The sequence below is a fragment of the Mustela nigripes genome, chromosome 18 (assembly GCF_022355385.1).
Source record: "Mustela nigripes isolate SB6536 chromosome 18, MUSNIG.SB6536, whole genome shotgun sequence".
Taxonomy (NCBI): domain Eukaryota; kingdom Metazoa; phylum Chordata; class Mammalia; order Carnivora; family Mustelidae; genus Mustela; species Mustela nigripes.
The window spans coordinates 15,576,704-15,594,608 of record NC_081574.1 but is presented as its reverse complement, the minus strand read 5'-3'; the positions used below and the strand labels follow the sequence as shown (position 1 = coordinate 15,594,608).

General features: G+C 38.9%; 1 protein-coding gene across 18 annotated transcripts in view; it reads left to right on the top strand.

The window, feature by feature from the left end:
* Positions 1–219: 219 nt before the first annotated feature.
* SORBS2 (sorbin and SH3 domain containing 2) overlaps positions 220–17,905 on the top strand; it is a 208,996-nt gene continuing 191,310 nt past the window's right edge. For 7 of the 18 annotated variants that reach the window (XM_059384277.1, XM_059384273.1, XM_059384276.1 and 4 more), the window contains exon 1: positions 240–1,077. The gene's annotated coding sequence lies outside the window, so the exon portion shown is untranslated. Of the gene's footprint in view, positions 1,078–17,905 lie in introns of all 18 variants that reach the window. The other 11 variants (XM_059384266.1, XM_059384263.1, XM_059384265.1 and 8 more) reach the window with 7 other exon arrangements.

Below are 17,905 nucleotides of genomic sequence, written 5' to 3'. Positions count from 1 at the left end.
CTTATAAAATAGCCTTATCGGACTTGGTTGTTATCTGGGCCGTCTGTAATGAGTCCTAGGGCTCTGTTTCAGTTAAGTGGCTATAAGCTTATCATTTAAAAAAACCAAAGTATAACCGCCCCCCACCTGCCCATCTCCCTTATGCCCATTCGATGACGTGCAGGTCGTAGATCTGTTATGACAGTGGTTCCAGTTAGTGTCTCTACGGCGACCTGCATGTTATTAACCTGGAGAGACCCGAATCCTTCCTCAATTTTACATGCAGCATCGGCTGCTAACGGAAGTTCCTCAGGAAAGTTGAAATCTGGAAGCACTTGGGCTCTTGGTGAAAGATTTAGAAAGCCCGCAGAAGCGCCCCTCCTCCCCAAATGATGAGTCTGATGAAAAGAAATTAACAAGCCGTGTAGGGAGCCGCACAGGATCAGCCATGCCTGCTGCCCAAGTCTGTCTGTTGGTTGTTGCTATGGCTACGGAAAGCCCGTGGAACCCAACGAGCTGTCTGCGGCAGTGCTGAGAGCACCAGCCATTTTCCTTATGGAAAACAGTGTGGCATATTCTGCTGAGCCTCCCCCTGGAAGAAGCATGGACTGAAGAATCCATTCAGAGAAGAGAGAGGCAAGGGGCATGCTGGCCTGCGGTGATGAGAGCCCCCCACGCCTGCGAGCTGCCGTTTGCACCAGCCGTTGACGGCTGCTCTGATTAGCTGATTGGAGAACTTGGAATGCAGAGTGATAATGCTGCCTGTCGGCTCTCAGACAGCAGAAAAGGGTTTTGTCTTGGGAAGGCAAGCCTTCCCTGCAAGATCATCGCCGCCGCTGCCTGGCTGCTCGCCCTGAAAAGGAGTGACCCAAAAAGAGGGTGTCACCGTCTGCAAACAGGGGTCCTGTGCCTGGCTGCTGCCTATGAGCGGCGGGGCTGAAGAAGCAGGTGTGTGCTCGGATGGGCGCGGGGCTGGAAGGCAGGCGGCCGCTCTCGGGTGTACCTGCTTCCGTTAGCAGATTGTTGGCTCCTAGAGCTCTGCCTACCCGCTGAGGCCGAGGCTGAGAAGGTCCCTGGGTAGCCACTGGACGGACAGAGGTAAGCTTTTATTTTATTTTTGCCCTTTTTTTAAAGCACGGTGTAACAATTATTTGGAGCAAAACTTAACCTACAAGATTTATATTCATTGTGTTATCTGGATTTACCAAAGCAGCGTGCATGTACACACACGCACACATGCATACATTTCCACATAATAGTGCCAGAAACATAGACTTGTTTCAGTGATAGGTCCTAGAAATTCTGTGACCCCCCCCAAAAAAATTACAATATGCCTTGGAGTTTAAGATATTTAGTGTTTGAACAAACCATGACAGCTTGTTGTTCTGGACAGTCTTCCGAACAACAATCTTTCTCCCTCATAAACAATGGGTCCTTTTATTAACTGCACTCGAACATATATGAAGAGAATTACATGAGAAATCAGCAGCTTGGAAATTGTGGAGCATTTTTGAAGCCTCATCAAGAATTTATTTCACTCTCTGCGCACCAATGCATACATTTAAATTCAGGAATTCCGTGGGTTTTGCGCTTGGAATCGCCAGTGGGTTTTGCACTTGCTTATCCTGAACTTCGAGTCTTGGGTGCCCTTTGATTTCATCGAGGGTAGTTCTAAAGCAAACGGTGTCGATACTGAAAGCTGCTCACACGTCCTTTCCTGGTGTCATGCATGCCACGCTAGCCCAGAGCACAACACCCCCATTGTGCTCCCCCGGCTTGGAATCCAAGGAAAGAAAGGAAGTGCAATCTCTGCATTGAGTTCAAGCCCAGCTATAGTGTGTGCCGGTAAAACTTCTTTTATTGCCCGGTTTTTCTCACACGCAGATAGGTTTCGGAGATAGAGTGAAACCAAAAACACCACACACCTCCTACAAACGTATGCTACCGTTCCTGGTGGATGTTTGCTGTCAACCGCTGCAAGATAATAGCACAGACTTTGGATTGCAGTAGAAACTGCCCCTTAGTGGGTAGTTCTTTGATTTAGAGTCTCTTAGGAACAAAGTTATTACTGTGAATTGAAATTGGTCAGTCCAGTTGAAATCCTTGATGAGGAAATGACCAGATGAAGATTACATTTGGTTTTAGCCACATTCCAGCCTTAGCCAAGTCAGTCCTATGGTTGGTCTCTCAATACATCGGATCATTTACAGTGATAGGTCATGAAAAACATTCGGTTGAAAACTTTGAATAAAAACCTCCCCTGAGGATCGAATCTGCCATGAAACGTAAAATAGTGTCTAAGATCTACTTCTAATTAATATATTTTTGTTTGCTAACTTTTCCCCCAAAATAGGGATAACACCTTTTAATCACCTTTTAATTAAGTATAATAATACAATTTTCATGGCTACATATGAGCATATATTTACTCATTTCACAGGTACAGCAATGTCAACAGCCCTCAGAGAAGAGAATTATAAAGTATGCGATAATATTTCTCACAACGTATGTTCTAAAGGTCACCAGTATTCAAGATATCAAGACAGACTGAGAAAACTCAATCTAGGGATTCATGTCCAAATGTTTAATGATGAGATCAAATAGGAATCATGTCTTTCTGTGCCTGGGAGCCGTGTATGGGGGAACATGGTGAAGTGATAGCATTACATTTCACCTATACTTAACTTTCAAAGGAGAGCTAAATGAACAGACTTAGTTTTGAGTAATTGAGTTAGTTTTGAGTTAAATTCTATAAAAATAGCCACCAAGGAAGTGATCCTGTTGCAAAAGAATATAAGGCGGAGAGAGATTCTCTCCAATTTAATTCCCTTCAGAGCTTTGCACTTAAAAAAAAAAAAATTGGAATTAGCGCAATGAGAAATCTGCAGCGAGAAATCCATTTCTTGTCAGTTTCTCTTAGGGCAGCTTGTAGAAGAGCAAGGTGCCGGGTACCTGCGGCGTACCTGCCTGCTGTGCCCTGTTGCCTTCATCAGAGCACTGTGTGTGACAGAGCCTTGTCACACTTGAGTGTCACACAGAATTTATACCTGTGTTCTTATTTTTTCCTACATTAATAACCTTTTAAAGGCAAAATGCTATGAAAGATTAGCATTCTAACTGCATCCATCAGCTATTATTAACTCATCACCTTTGAGAACCACATAACAGAGAAAAAAATTCCTATCTTTCAAGATTGCCCCTTAGCTTTTGTCTATTTATATGTATCCTTATTTTCTCAGCTGACTTGCTAGGAATATCAAATACTTCGTAATTTCCCAGTTCAGTTGTTAGCAATATCAAATACTTTGTTAATTTCCCAGATGCATTATTCCAATGTTTTGCAAAGCCTCTGCACAGACTTTTTCTTTAAATCTCCCCCCGGGTGGCAGGCACCTGTCATGCATCTTTCAGAATATAGCGAGGCTGTCTCCCCAGACACTTCCTTACTTTCTCTTTCAGCTATATCTGAACCCGATGTCTATATTCTGTCCACTGCACCAACCATATTGCATTTGTCTCTGCCCACAGGCTCCCAGAGTTTTATTGACCCCCGAATGTACTTTGTCCAGGGTCTCGGACTTTGCATTCAGTCATTATCCTGTTAACCTCAAACGTCACTATTTTCTTCTTAGTTACTGTAAATACAGACTTGATCTGGAAACAGAAATCCTATTATATGTTATACTACCTTTTATCAGAGAAACTCAAGATACTTGAAAACAGCAATGAGGCTCTAATTTCCCTGATACTGAAAATACAGCTTCAGGAACACAATTTGATGAAAGCTCGAAATGTCCTATATCAGAATTTTTTGAGGAAAAAAAAATTTACAACATGTAAATTTTGAACAAAAAAGGGGCTTGAAAACTTTAGTAGCTAAAAGAGGTGGTTTTTCTATTTACAGGTATTATGAAGTTTGCCAGGGAAAATAAGCATACTAAGTACTGCTATTAGAAATTTATTCTAAAATCAGACCATTTAAAATTAATTTGGAATTGCTGATAATTGCTGATTCCAACAAAGATATTTACGGGGTTGTTTTTCATACTGAAGCTAGAAAAAAAGTAGAGCTCATGAACTGGAAAGAAATCAAATAATTGACACAAAATCTATGATCGCAGAGTTTCTTCTAATTTTCCTAAATAAGCCTAAAAGGTTACTGGTAATCAGTAGTTACATTATGCCTCCCTAGAACGTGGGTTCCTGGGTGAGGGAGAGAATATTCTGTGAGTACCTCTCTTGATAGAGAAACACTTTTGGTTATAGACACTTTTCCCATTTTTTTCTGTGCCAGATGACATGGTAATTACTTTTTTAAGTAGGCCTAAATGTTTATAGCCATTTTATGGAAAAGTTGCCACAAAGCTGCAATCAAAAGTAAGAATGGATTATGAATTTTACTAAGAATAAATAATATAAAATCCTCTGTCTCCAAGATAACCATTTGGCAGCGAAAGTTGTAATCAGTATTATATGAATTTTTGTGGATGAATTAACAAAGATTAGAAAGTTTAAAATATCTAAATGTTTGGAATTAGAAATCAAAATATTTAGGAAATCCCTTACGTTCAGATTTGTAGGCTTTTTCACATTGTATTACAGCACTAATTTTATAATAAAAAGATAAATGGCAACTCTTAATTATCATGCTGTCCTTTTAAGGCTGACTGTGGCTGCCTTCCAGCTGATTTTAAGGTATCGCATGCTAATTAAATAATAGCATAAGAGGACATTTGTTCTAAGACTAATCATGTTTAATCAGTTATTTTAAATTATATATAGCATTTAGATTTCAGGAAACACGATTCCATAGTAGTTCTGCATCATTTTTATTATTTTATATTTTAGGTAAGTTATATATCAAAGGCCTAAATTATTTATAACTATATTTGATATTCAAACAAAATGAGTGTTTGCTTTTTGCATTTTGTAATAAAGTGTCATACTATTTGATTATATTAGATACTTTTTAAAAAGTTCCTCAAATTAATGATTTAATTATGGATATGTCTATTAAGTTCTAAACTCTCACTGCAAAAAGTTATATGGTGATTTTTAAAAATCTCTTTACATCATTACTGAAAAAGGTGAGACTTAAACCTCTAGCCATAAGGAAACACCTTTGTAACTATTAAGTTCTAAATACTGGCAACTATGAACTCTAATTCATCTTCAGCTAAATTAAGATAATCTTATTTGAATAAGTGACAGAGAATCAATAAGGGTAAGTTTCTTTGCTTGTCTGTTTGTTAAGTTTTAGCAGATAACATAGCTGTATAGAATTGCACTATACTTTATTGTCCTCTTATTTTCAAAACAGAAATGTCTGTTTTACCAACTAGCAATTTTAGCCAAAAGACGGTGGTTTCCTCTTCCCCATACAAGTCAGATATGCATAAATCCAGCATTGATTCTGTACCTTTAAAAAGCATTATTTGAAGGGGAAAAAAAAAAAAAAAGCTTTCACATTTCCTGAATCTAGCCAGAGATCTTTCAAAGAAAATTTTCCTACCTTAAAAAAAAATCTAGCAATATTCTCATTATATTTACTAATTTATTTTTATGTCCATGTTATAATTTAAGGGCAATTTATTTTTAATGAACTACACTAACAATTTCAGTGATTTTTAAAATCTGTACTGTTGTGTACTTTTAAATTTTTTTATTTTATCTAACGTAGACATTTAATCTTCTAGCTTTCTTTGAGATGTCTTCTCAGTAGTCAGTATAAAGTGCACATCAAAAATGCTTTCTTATAATTAATCAGACCCTCTGCTTTAAGTAGGAGAGTTGGTGTACTCAATGTAGCAATAATTCTTCTTTTTAGATTCTTTTTCCTAATAATTTTTTTTCAGGGATAGCTGAATGTGAGGAATGGCATAAAACTCAGAGGCTCTAAACCCCTGATGTTCTATCCAGAACAGCATCCTTTAGGGACTAATATGGCTCTAAGGATCGGCCATAAGGAATCCAAAAAACTATGGCAAAAATAAGCTTGTAACCAAGTTCTGAAGCTCATGTAACAATTCTCTTTGAGTAAAGGCAGGGAATGGCATGAAGAATGGTGTTTTTGGGGTGCCTGGGTGGCTCAGTGGGTTAAGCTGCTGCCTTCGGCTCAGGTCATGATCTCAGGGTCCTGGGATCGAGTCCCGCATCGGGCTCTCTGCTCAGCAGGAAGCCTGCTTCCCTCTCTCTCTCTCTCTCTCTGCCTGCCTCTCCATCTACTTGTGATTTCTCTCTGTCAAATAAATAAATAAAATCTTAAAAAAAAAAAGAATGGTGTTTTTTAAATGCACAGAAATAACATGTGCAAATGAGACATTCTACGGAATTATTATTGGCCATGCTGTAGAAAGTGTTTCGGTGTAAATGTTCATTTTGTCCTCCTCTAAAAAGTCAAAGTTCCTGTACCTTCTTCTCAGTAGGCGTTGTTAGCTTCCTCAAAGACATTTGAGCTTCTGTGAAGGTGACCATGGTAGAGACGGTAGCCTGTTAATTAAAACAAATCAAAACAGAACAAACAAACAAAAACATGCATATGCTTTTGATTTTGTGGGTCAGTGCGGTGACAAGTTTGGACTGTATTAATATTAGAATATAATGCTTTATAAGTCTTCCTACACTTAACATTACTAACCAAAAAAGTTTAAGAAAGTGACACTGGGCTGCTTTAAAAATAAGTTATTTTGTAGATTTTCAAGATGCTTTCACATCTAAGTGATTCAATTCTCTGTGCTAAAGTTAACATAGGAAAAAAGATTCAGTAACAATTTCGTCTGTCCTGTGCTCGTTGTGCCGTCTGGTGAACAATTTGAGCCCTTTCTGAAATAAGGATACTTAATCTGTCAGATAGATAATTGCAGTAGAGTAAACGTCTTGTACTATATCCTGTGTGAATAAATAATTTCTAGAAGAATTTGCCTCGTAATATCTAGATTTGAAAAGATATACAGCAAAGAATTATCAGTAGTGGCGATGAAAAAAAAAATTTACAGCCACTTAGTTGTTCTGGAACAGTGTGAATTAACTTGTGTTGTTTGATGTCCCTTGAGCACTGGCTTGAACCAGTTTCGGTCCTGGAAGTTCGCGAGGGCAGGGAGTGGCCAGAACTGGCCAGAGGAAAGGTACAGGTTGCTTAGGCAGAGCGAAAGCTATAGGGACAACTCAGCTCGCTTTAGAACAGCAGCTGGAATGCAGCAAACAACTCAAAATATTGAATATTAAGTCTTCAATCAGTATTAGTTGAATGATAAGTGACTCCTAATGATCAGTTCTTCCCCCTGTGTTGTATTAATGCACCACACTGATTGGAAAACACTGCTTGAGTTTAGAGATAAAATAATAATTTATAAGAATTATGATTTTTTTGGAAATCATAAATCAAAGGAGAAAAAAACATAAAAATTTTAGAAAGTGCCATTATTTTAGAAATTAAAATATAACCGTTCTGGTAAAGGAGGTATATTGACTAATTTATATAAAACAAGTCAGGGGTATGATCAGCTTCTAGACCACGTTATCATATAAAAATTCGTGTTTCTAAAAAAACTCAATTTCAAAGAATTCAGGATATGTTACCAGTCATCTGAATTATTGACCTAAAAAAAGCCCTTTATTTAATAATTATGTAAAACGAGAGTGGAACCAGATGCCTAGATAAAGCTCATTTGATGAATAATTCAGACCAAGAAAAATTGACTTCTACTCCCAATTTTCTTAAAGCTTCTGGTTACAGTCACATTCATCAAGCGATGTGATCAACTAGAGAGTTAAATTTTTCCTTCTTAAATAAGCCTAAGAGAGAAAAGTTCAAACCTAGATTTACAAAATTTAAGATCTTCATATTAAGGCCTTAAAATATATCTAAACAGAGAATTCAGGATAGAAAAAGTGTCAGTCTGGGAGGTATTTTCAAGTTAAAAAACCATATGAGCTGGAAGACTTTACAAGGTCAGTCAAAATATCTGCTTCTGGTTAAACCTAAGAACACAATAAAAACCTGAATAGCTAGATTTCAATAAACTACAGAAAAAAAATATTCAATTTTTTCAATCCAAAAGATGTTGATAATATAAAATTATATAGAGTTTAGTCCGTGCTAGCTACTATCCCAAGAGCTTTATACATGTTAATTTATGATGAAGGATCTGGAAAATCACAAAACCTTTAAGGTCATTTGAACTGAAATTTTCTGTAAGTATTCAAATGATCTTAACTTATTTCCCAAAGAGAGATTTCATCAACAACACATTCAGTGAATGTGTCGTTCTTCTCAGAAAGAGACCATCTTCTTAGATGCTCTCATCTCAACTTGTACATTACATTTTTTATCTCATTTTAATGAATTTTTTGTAGGTGTCTAATATTTCTACACAGAAGTGAACTCCATGAGAGAGCAATAGAGTTTTCTTTGTGTTTTTACAACCATCATCTTGCCACGTGTATGGGCAAGAGTAAATGAGTAATGGCTGATTAGCCCAAGTAAGTAGTTGTATCAAATGTCAACAAATAACATTTACATACACAAAAAAAGATACAGAGTCAAAATAATATATACTGTATGTGATTCCATGTAGCTTTCATCATAAGAAAATTAATTTAGCCCACACATCCTTAGTGTTTGTTTGCTAGTTTGTTTTGGTGTGTGTGTGTGTGTTGTTTTTTATAGTTTGGTTGGTTGGTGGTTTTGGTTAGAATGTTTTTCATTTAAACACTAGTTTAAATGTCAGAGCAATCCTTTTAGTCCTCAGACTCCTCAACATGGGAAACATGATCTGAAATGATCTGGCTTGCTTAAACCACCATAGACTTCTTCCCGGATTTAATCTCTTGAACAACTTAACTATGTATTGGTTATTTCTGACAATTGGGAAAGCAAAAATGTGGAAAAGCATAGATACTTCCTTTGTCAGAAAAACTAATATTCTTTTTTTAAAAATAGATTAGGTCAATAGTTCAAATGACAGGTAATATATATTCTGATTCTTTGAAACTTGTTTAGAAACATGACTTTTTATATGATATGTGGTCTGAAAGCTGATTGTATCACTGACTCCTCTCTATGAGAGATTTAATTTTATAAGACTAACAGAATTGACTGATTTATATAATAATAACTTTTTTCTTGAATTAAAGAAAAACTTCCTCCTGAAGTACACGAAGTGTTTTTAATATGTTTTAAATTAATTTCTAGATTTATTGGCAGCAGAGAGGAGCTCCATCGCCCTCATTATATAAATAAAACCAAATGACAATCAAAGCCCTAAATAATCACTTTGGTTTGAGAATCACCTTCCTTTGACACAAGTTCCAAACATCCCTGCAGTGGGACATGTGCCTCATACTGGCAGTTGTCTGGTAAAATAATTTAACTTGATCTATATATTATTACATGGTACACTAATGCACCATAACCGTTTTGAAGCCTATACTTTTGCTTCCTTTGAAATGAACTGGGAGAACATGCCCTCAGAACTCTGGTTCACTCTTCTTGGCACTGATATTTAACTATGCAACTGTCAAGAACTAAAAGATTAGGATCATAAAATTAAGTTTCCTGGGGTATGTTCCATTCATGTGCAGCCTTGTTCCCAAACTCCTCAGTCATTTTATTGCATTTTGCTTCTAACTGAACCCGTGAGAAGGGGTGCTATGTTTCCATGGTCCAGAATAAAACCTGAAAAGAGGAAAGAACAGGACCTTTTGAGCTAGGACCTAAAGGGACCCTGGTCTTCCTAGTCTTTGTTATCAGATGGGGGTCACGCCACCAAAAGAGCTTTTGAGTTCAGTAGAAATTAGGAAAATTATTGGTTTAAAATCTATATCTTCTAGGGGCACCTGGGTGGCTCAGTGGGTTAAAGCCTCTGCCTTCAGCTCAGCTCAGGGTCCTGGGATCAAGCTCCACATCAGGCTCTCTGCTCAGCAGGGAGTCTGCTTCCCCCTCTCTCTCTGCCTGCCTCTCTGCCTACTTGTGATCTCTGTCAAATAAATAAATAAAATCTTAAAAAAAAAATCTATATCTTCTGGTTTCCAACCAAAAGCAAAGCATTTCTGAGAAATCTCTATGGGGAAAACTCCAGCAGGACAGGGGGAAGGTGCAAGAGGACGTGTACACAGTTCAGGAGCAAGACCCCAGAGGGGTTAGTTAGCAAAGGGAGCTAAAACTCAAGGACAGGGAGAGCCCAGCCTCAAAGGGCATGGGGCAGAATGGGACCTCTGGAGCAGTAGATGGAGTTGAGCAAGTGGGACTACTTCCTGAGAGCTAGAAGAAGATTGAGAAAGTTCCCAGTGGGAGACCTTGTCACACTGAAGTATGGGTAAGGTCCAGGGATTCAAGTGAGGTGGAGTAGGGGCCTGGTCCCATCCATGGTGAAGAATCAGAGAGGCACAAAAAAATGGAGTAAAAGCCAAATGACTCAGAGTCAAGAGTGAAAGCATGTCCCACAGAGCACTATCTCACATGCTCCTCTCCTGTATGTCACAGCACTAAATGTTTAAAGACACATAAATTACCATGACTTTGAATGTCTGATGTAGATGAAATTTTCCTGATCCAGTCTTTTTATTAGGAAATAGTATGTCACAGGCTGGGGGCTTGTGTCTCCAAGCATGGATTTAGGACACGTATGTGGCTGGGTGGGATGCCTGGTTCCACGATCTGCTTATGATGAAGCAGGCCAAGGTACCAAACCCTCCTGCAACATGGTTTCCTCCTCTAAAATGAGCCTATGCGAAGTCCCAAGCATTAAAACTACCCTATTGGATATAGCAAAGCATCTAATATAGAGAAGTTTCCTATCAATGTCAACCACGACCATCGGCTTTATTTGTTCATGGATTAGAAGTATATAATAAGATTCTCCTCATTTCTGTGGTCCAGTTACCAGCTCCGAGGCCTCTCAGATCATCAGAAGCACATGCATCCATGTGTTTTGAAGGGATAGGGCCACAGCTACTCTTCAGGAAGATCCTGGTTTCCTCCAGCAGGTGTGAAGTCTCAGCCTCCTGGGTCTCAGACTCACTCTCTAATGTTCATCCATCAGTTGATCAATTCAGGGGATGAAAAGATGTAGAATTTGAGGGGTAACTGGGTAGATGATACCATCCACCAAAATGGGAATGGAGAAGAGCTTTTTTGCTTTGTTTTTCATGTGGGGGAGAAGATATTTGCACATATAGGATTGGATGTATTTGTTGCAAACATCTAGATGAAGGTCCCTTAAGTAGGCAGCTGGAAAGACCTTTCTAGCTATCAGGAAGAAGTGAGGCAAAATCTGGAACAAACTGGGACCTCAGATGTAGCCCAATTCAATATAGCAATGGACAGATGACCATATATAGCTTGAACGTGTATAACCCCTATCAATACTATATTATTACCACCATTAATACCATATATTACCTCTATTAAACCAATTCTGATTATAACATTTTTAATTACTAAAAGGTTATATTGATGTCTTTTTAGCCACTCTGTAGAAAAAGATCCACATTTCAAAAAGTAGGTTTGGTTTTGTTTTGTTAAGCCATTGAACATGGTTGCTTAGTATACTTAGGTCAAAATATTTAAACTGCCTCCACCAGTTTTCTTTTTTTCCCATTTATCTTCACACATGAACTTTAAAAACAAGTAATATTTTTTAAATTTCCTTATCTTAAAAAGGGCATGAAATGTTACTGGTCTAAATGCAGTTCTTGAGAAGAAATAATGCCTATTAACTCCTGCCCACGTATTGGGCAAACTTTAGTTATTTTATGGAGTTTGGTATTGACCAGAAGTTATTTTTTTTTCTATTAAGTTACGAGTATTACCAACTGAACTTTCCTGGGAAACCTAAGGAATTAGAAAGAAATGGTCTCAGAAAGGTTTGTGAGGACTAAGTGAGCTGTGCCTGTTCTGTGCTTTGTGCGTACACTTTGACCAGGGCCTGGCATGTGGAAAATACATAAGGAGTGTTGCAAGTGTTATCATCCTTCTTCTAGAAATGTGTTAAATGGAAAGGCCAGTGCTGTCCCTCAGTGATGGTCCAGGCTGTCCTGTTCAGTGCTGATGAGTTGGAGTCACAGCTCCTGAGGACGGTTCATTCCTCGGGGATGAGGGAAGGGAAACTAATAGTCATACAGCATCACAGGCACCAAGAGGGACGTGAAACCCACACTGGGTGTGAGTGATCTGCCCAGATGACTTCAGAGGTGTGCAAGGCTAACGGGGGTGTGGATCATGTGCAAATGAACCCGACGTGGAAGACCATTGGGAATGGTTTGATGGGTCTGGTATGTGGGAACAAGAGGGAAAGCAGGATCTGGTGTGGTGTGGGGGGAGCAGGTGGGGCTGGCAGTCACATGGCCTTGGATTTCATGTCCAGCTCTGTGATTGCTAATTGAATATATGGGCACAAGTCCGTCCAGCTCCCTAGACCTTTACTTTGCAACCCACAGAGTGGAGATAATAGAGCTCACCTCTGGGGATGATCTTTAGGGGTAAATGAGATTATTATAAAGGATTGGCATATCCCCTGGCATGGAAGGAAAGGTATTTTTATGCCGAGTATCAGGATCAGCCTCATGCAAAGTCATTCAGATTAATTCTTGGGGAAAAATAAGACCACCATTGGGGTTTCTTGAGGTGGGGAAAAGTCATGCTCATGTTGGTGTGTAAACAAGATGTAACTGTTAACAGGGTATCAGATTAAATAAGAAGAGTGAGGAATGGTATAGAGAGACAGTGCCAATACTTTACGCAGGAGAAAAACAGGCATGAACTAAAGCAGTGGGTCAGGGAGAAAAGGGTGTGGGATTTATTCAGCCAAAATTACTATGTACAGTCACTCTTCGAAGAATCTGGAATGCATTTCGAGCAGTGATTGCTCAACAATCTTTAAAATAGGCTATCTTAATTCAGCATGATATTGCATTAATGGAGAAGCTGTGGAGAAGCTCTGAGGCATCACGGAGGAAATGCTTAGGGGCTAAAGAATATGTGGACTTTCACTTTGGAGGGTGCTGAGCCCACCGTGAAGAAGGAACAGTATGTGCTAAAGCCCAGAGGCCAGAAGGATGTGTTCCAAGGACTAACAGCGTTTGGTATGATTGGAATGCAGGGTGCCTGGTACGGAGACGTGGAAGGTAAAATTGGGCTATCAGACCCGATCCAGATCGTAACATAATTGGGTCACACTAAGTTTGATGGGAAGGCACTGAAAGGATTCAATCAAGAAAGGGAATTAGTAAGATTTCTGTTATAGAACATCCAGCAGTATAAAAGCAGGGGAGTGAGAAAGGGTGAGGCAGGGGTGGCTCTTGGAGGGACAGTGCGAATTACAGGAAGAAAGGCTGAACGCCTCAGCAAGGACAGGACAGTAGGTCTGGAGAGAGAGTGCTGGAATCAAGAGAGATGGAAACGGAATTCTGGGGGTGAGGGCAGAGGTACAGTTTGATGGCCTGTTTACTGGCTTGGGTAAGTCAGATGGAAAAAGAATATTTAGGGAGAAGACTTTTTGAGACTTTTCAAGATGGAGATACAAGTGGGACATGTAGGTAGAATAGTTCAAAACATGTTTGTTTTCAGGGGAGATTTAGATCAGCAGAAATACACTTTAAGCTGCATACTGAAGCCACATATAAACTTAAATTTTCTAATAGCCACATTAAAAAATTTTATAATTTATAATTTTATACAATTTTATAATATATTCTATGTAACCCAATATACCAAAAAGATTTGAATAACTAATCAGTATTAAGAAAAAAGCAATGACTTATTTTACAATCATGTATGTGTGTGTTTTACACTCCCCAACACATCAGTTTGAACTAGCCACATTTTCATGTGCTCCGTAGCCCGCAGTGGCTAGTTAATTCCTTATTAGACACCATAGCTCTTGACCTTCAGAGCCGGTGTAAAGATGTCTGTTTGAGAGTGACCAGAATAAAAATCATTTCTGAAGTTGTAAATGAAAGAGAGCTTTTTTGGGGGGGTGAGGGGTGAGGGGTGGAGGGGGTAGGGAAGGAGTAAAGAGAGCTTATACAGGGGCAAGAGAGAGGGGAGAATTGCCACAATTGCCTCAGACTCTCATCTTCCATCTTTTTAAGGATGTGAGATGAGAGATGAGATTCTCAGAAACTTGGGGAGACGTTCATTATTTCTGTTGACCTTTTACACAACCAGAAACTGGTACATAATATCCAGAGCCTAGTGCAAGATTAAAATGTGATGCCCCTTATTCAAAAATTATTAATAATTTCAAGACGATGACCAGAGAATATTGAACCCAAAACCCGGCTCTTCTAAGGGCAAGGTCAGGTGCAAACGCTCAGGTAACAGTCCTGTGAAACCAATACCGCACACGACTTGTATTTTTGTACGTCGTACATGAACACGCTTGCCTTTTGTAAATCAAATGTGGTATATTTAATAAGATGATTAATGAGATGAAACTACGGGGTAGCACTCCTGGCAGCCACTCTTCCTGGCTTGAGGAAAGGCAACTTCTTTCCAAGCTTGGGTGCTTGAGATTCACGATTCCTGCTCTACGCCTCCCACAGACACCCCCACACAGGCAGGACCTCAATCATGCCAGAACATCATCGCCCCAATTCTTGCCTCACATCCAAGGGGCCCACTGACCTCCAACCTAGTAGATACCTGGTAACTCCCCAATATCCTTCTGCCTTCTAGAAAACCCTTTTCCCCTACCCCTTCCCTTGATAAGAAAGCATCTGACATGGACGTCTAAAGATGGAGCTTCCTCCTCAGAGGATGGGAGGAGCATTGGACCAGGGGAACATGATCTGGAATTCCCTCAGGCAAACAAAATTCCTAGAGTTCGGGGTAGGCTGTGCATATGCAGCTTTATTTCCAGGCTAGTGCTTGAAGATGTATTATTTGAATTTTTTTATCGACAGCTTTCTGAATGGAACTCCCTCTCTCTTTAAATGTCAATCTAATGACAAATTTCAGACTATCCATGAAAGTCGTGGTCTGCTGCATTGAATGGCGGCAAGCCCCCAAATGGCGCTGGACACAGAAATGTCAGTGCACGTCCCTGCACTCCTTGCTCTGGTCTAGTTCCTTCCTCCTCCCCTATCTGCCTCTCCAGGCTCCTTTCTGTGCCGTATCTCCCAACGCTGTTGTTGTCTTACGTGATTATCATGAAAATTCAAATTCCAGTTTGCCATTTATTATATTTAGTAAATAATTTGATGTTATTTACTCTTGGTTGCCTAGCTTTAGAAGTCAATGAATGACAGACCTTTTTTCTTTTGAAAAAGAAAGTGTGAAAGAAAGACTTGTTCATATTTGATATCCCATAATTGATCCTTTCTGTCTATGCGCCTTATCAAAGACAAGGTTCCTCTGATCCTGCATGAAAGGCCCCGGATTTTGCAGGAGAGGAGGGAGCAGGCAGGGCAGGAGCCTGTGGGGAACTGTAGAGTATAAGGTCCAGCTGCTGACCTGGCCATCATGGAGGTGTGACCCCTGGCGTGTGACGTAACACTCTTCAGCCACAGGTTTGGTACCTGAAAAATGAGCAAGTTATGCCTAGATCAGAGGACCACCCATGCTATCGTATGAAATAATTCATGCAAAGGACCCATGTCAGTGCCTAGCACATAACAGGCTCTCAAAAACTAGTCATGCTGTTATTAAGAACATTTCCTGGGATGAAAGAGAAATGGAGGTTGTCCAGAGAGCTTGACATAACAGAGCTTGACTGGGCCCAGAGCTAAACAACAACAACAAAACCCCTAAATAAATAAATATATAAATAATTACATTTAAAACCCTTCAGATAGATAATTACATTTAATTATATAGCTATATAATTACATTTAAATAGATAATTACATTTGGATAAATAATTACACTTAAAACCCTTTAATATAAAACCCACCAAACTTTCAATAATCAGAAGAGCTCTTAAACTTGAAGTACACCTTAAAACTCAAAGAAACTTCTAAGAGAATAGCAACACATGTATCTTCTGGTCTTCTCTGTATTGTATCACACCAAGGCAAACTGAACTTTTGGTCATAAATTGTGCAATGGCAAAGATGATGTTAAGATAGAATGAGGCAGATCGCTGTTTTTAAGCATCTTAATTTCAAAGAATAACCATCCTGCTTCTTAACTATGCTAACAGAGGAGAATTTTAATTAATCCTATCATTCTAAAGTACTGGCTTGAGAATGCAATATATGGTCTCTTTCCAATAGATTTACCTGCTTAATTATGTTTCTTCTGGACTGACCTAAAATTAATCTTCATGTCACATGGTGGTGAACTTTCTGATCTACAAGGTCAGTTAGGAATGTAGAATAACAGTAAGTATTCTTATAAATAATAATAATAATAGGTAGCATTCACTGAGTGCATACTGTGTTGGGCAGCTAGCCAAATTCTTTAAATACCTCTCATTGACTATTCACAGAAACATTCTGATGAGGGTATTATTCTCATTTTACGGAAGAGGAAACAGGCTGTAAGTTAAACAACTTGCACAGGGTCACATATGAGGTATGATTCAAACTTGGGTCAGCCAGATTCCCAACCCTGTATTCTATTTTTCTAGACTGCCTATTTGTGGGAAATACAGATCAGCCAAAAGAAAATGTTATAACTTCCATTTTATCATCCTCTTTATGTTTTTGTTTTGGGCTTTATGAAAACATTTATTTACAAGAATGTACCAAGTTTCTTTTTTCAGAAAGACCAGAAATAGCACAACAGTAAAGAGGCAGAGAGAGGGGGAAAAAAAATCTAGAAGGTCAATAATGGTTATTTCTTTGTGCTAAAGTTGTGGATGGTTTTTCCTTCCTTCTTTTTGACTATCCACATTTTCTAAATCTACTTAACGTTAGGAACATTTTGAAGTAAGGGGACACATACAGATGAGAAACAAAGGAAATTTGCATGGCCCCAATCATGCTTAGTCTTTTTTTTTTTTTTTAAGATTTTTATTTATTTGACAGAGAGAGAAAGAGATCACAAGTTGGCAGAGAGACAGGCAGAGAGATAGGAGGAAGCAGGCTCTCTGCTCAACAGGGAGCCAGATGCGGGGCTCGATCCCAGGACCCTGAGACCATGATTTGAGCCGAAGGCAGAGGCTTAACCCACTGAGCCACCCAGGCGCCCCCATGCTTAGTCATTTAATAATGATGTTACAATGCTAAGCAATAGAAATTAAAAACAAAGCAAATGCACAAACAAAAACCTCAGGAAGCAAATATTTTTGTCAATTCCCTTTCATTGTTATAATTTGCCTCCACTTTAATTTAGGAGGTAATTTGGAAAGTGTACCGTTAAGAAATTGATGGCAGCCATCTTGGTTTTCTGCACTCAAGGTCAGTGGGCCTGTTTACTGGCAGTAATGACTTTACCTCCGGATTAAGAATGATTAGTTCTACTTTGGAACCAAATACAGTTGAGCTGGAGTTCCAGAAGAATTAAGAGTCTTGTGGCTATGTACATGTCGAACAATTTCCCTTTGTTAAGAATACTCTGATCTAAAAAAAAAAAAAAAAAAATACTCTGATCTAAAGAAGAAAAGTGGCCCCTCTGAGAGTGTGTAGTTTTAGGGAAAAACAATCATTTTTTTTCACATTCTTAAGAGATTATCTAGTATGAGGATAGCAAGTGTGAGTGATAACTTTTTTGATAAATTCCATCGAATAGTTGAACAGTAAGTTCAACACACTAGATGAAAGAGATCACCCACTTAAAATAAGAAAAATGGAGGAAAAAGAGAACAATTCAAAAGATGATCCTGAAAGCACTTACTGTTCAATATCGATTTCCTAACTTGTCTTGCCTAACTTTGTTCATCCATCATTCCATCATTCATTTTCGTCGGCATGGGGTAAGGTCTCCCTATGAGTTGGGTACTATACTTAAAGAGGGAGAGAAGTTCTTGCCCTCCTGAAGCTC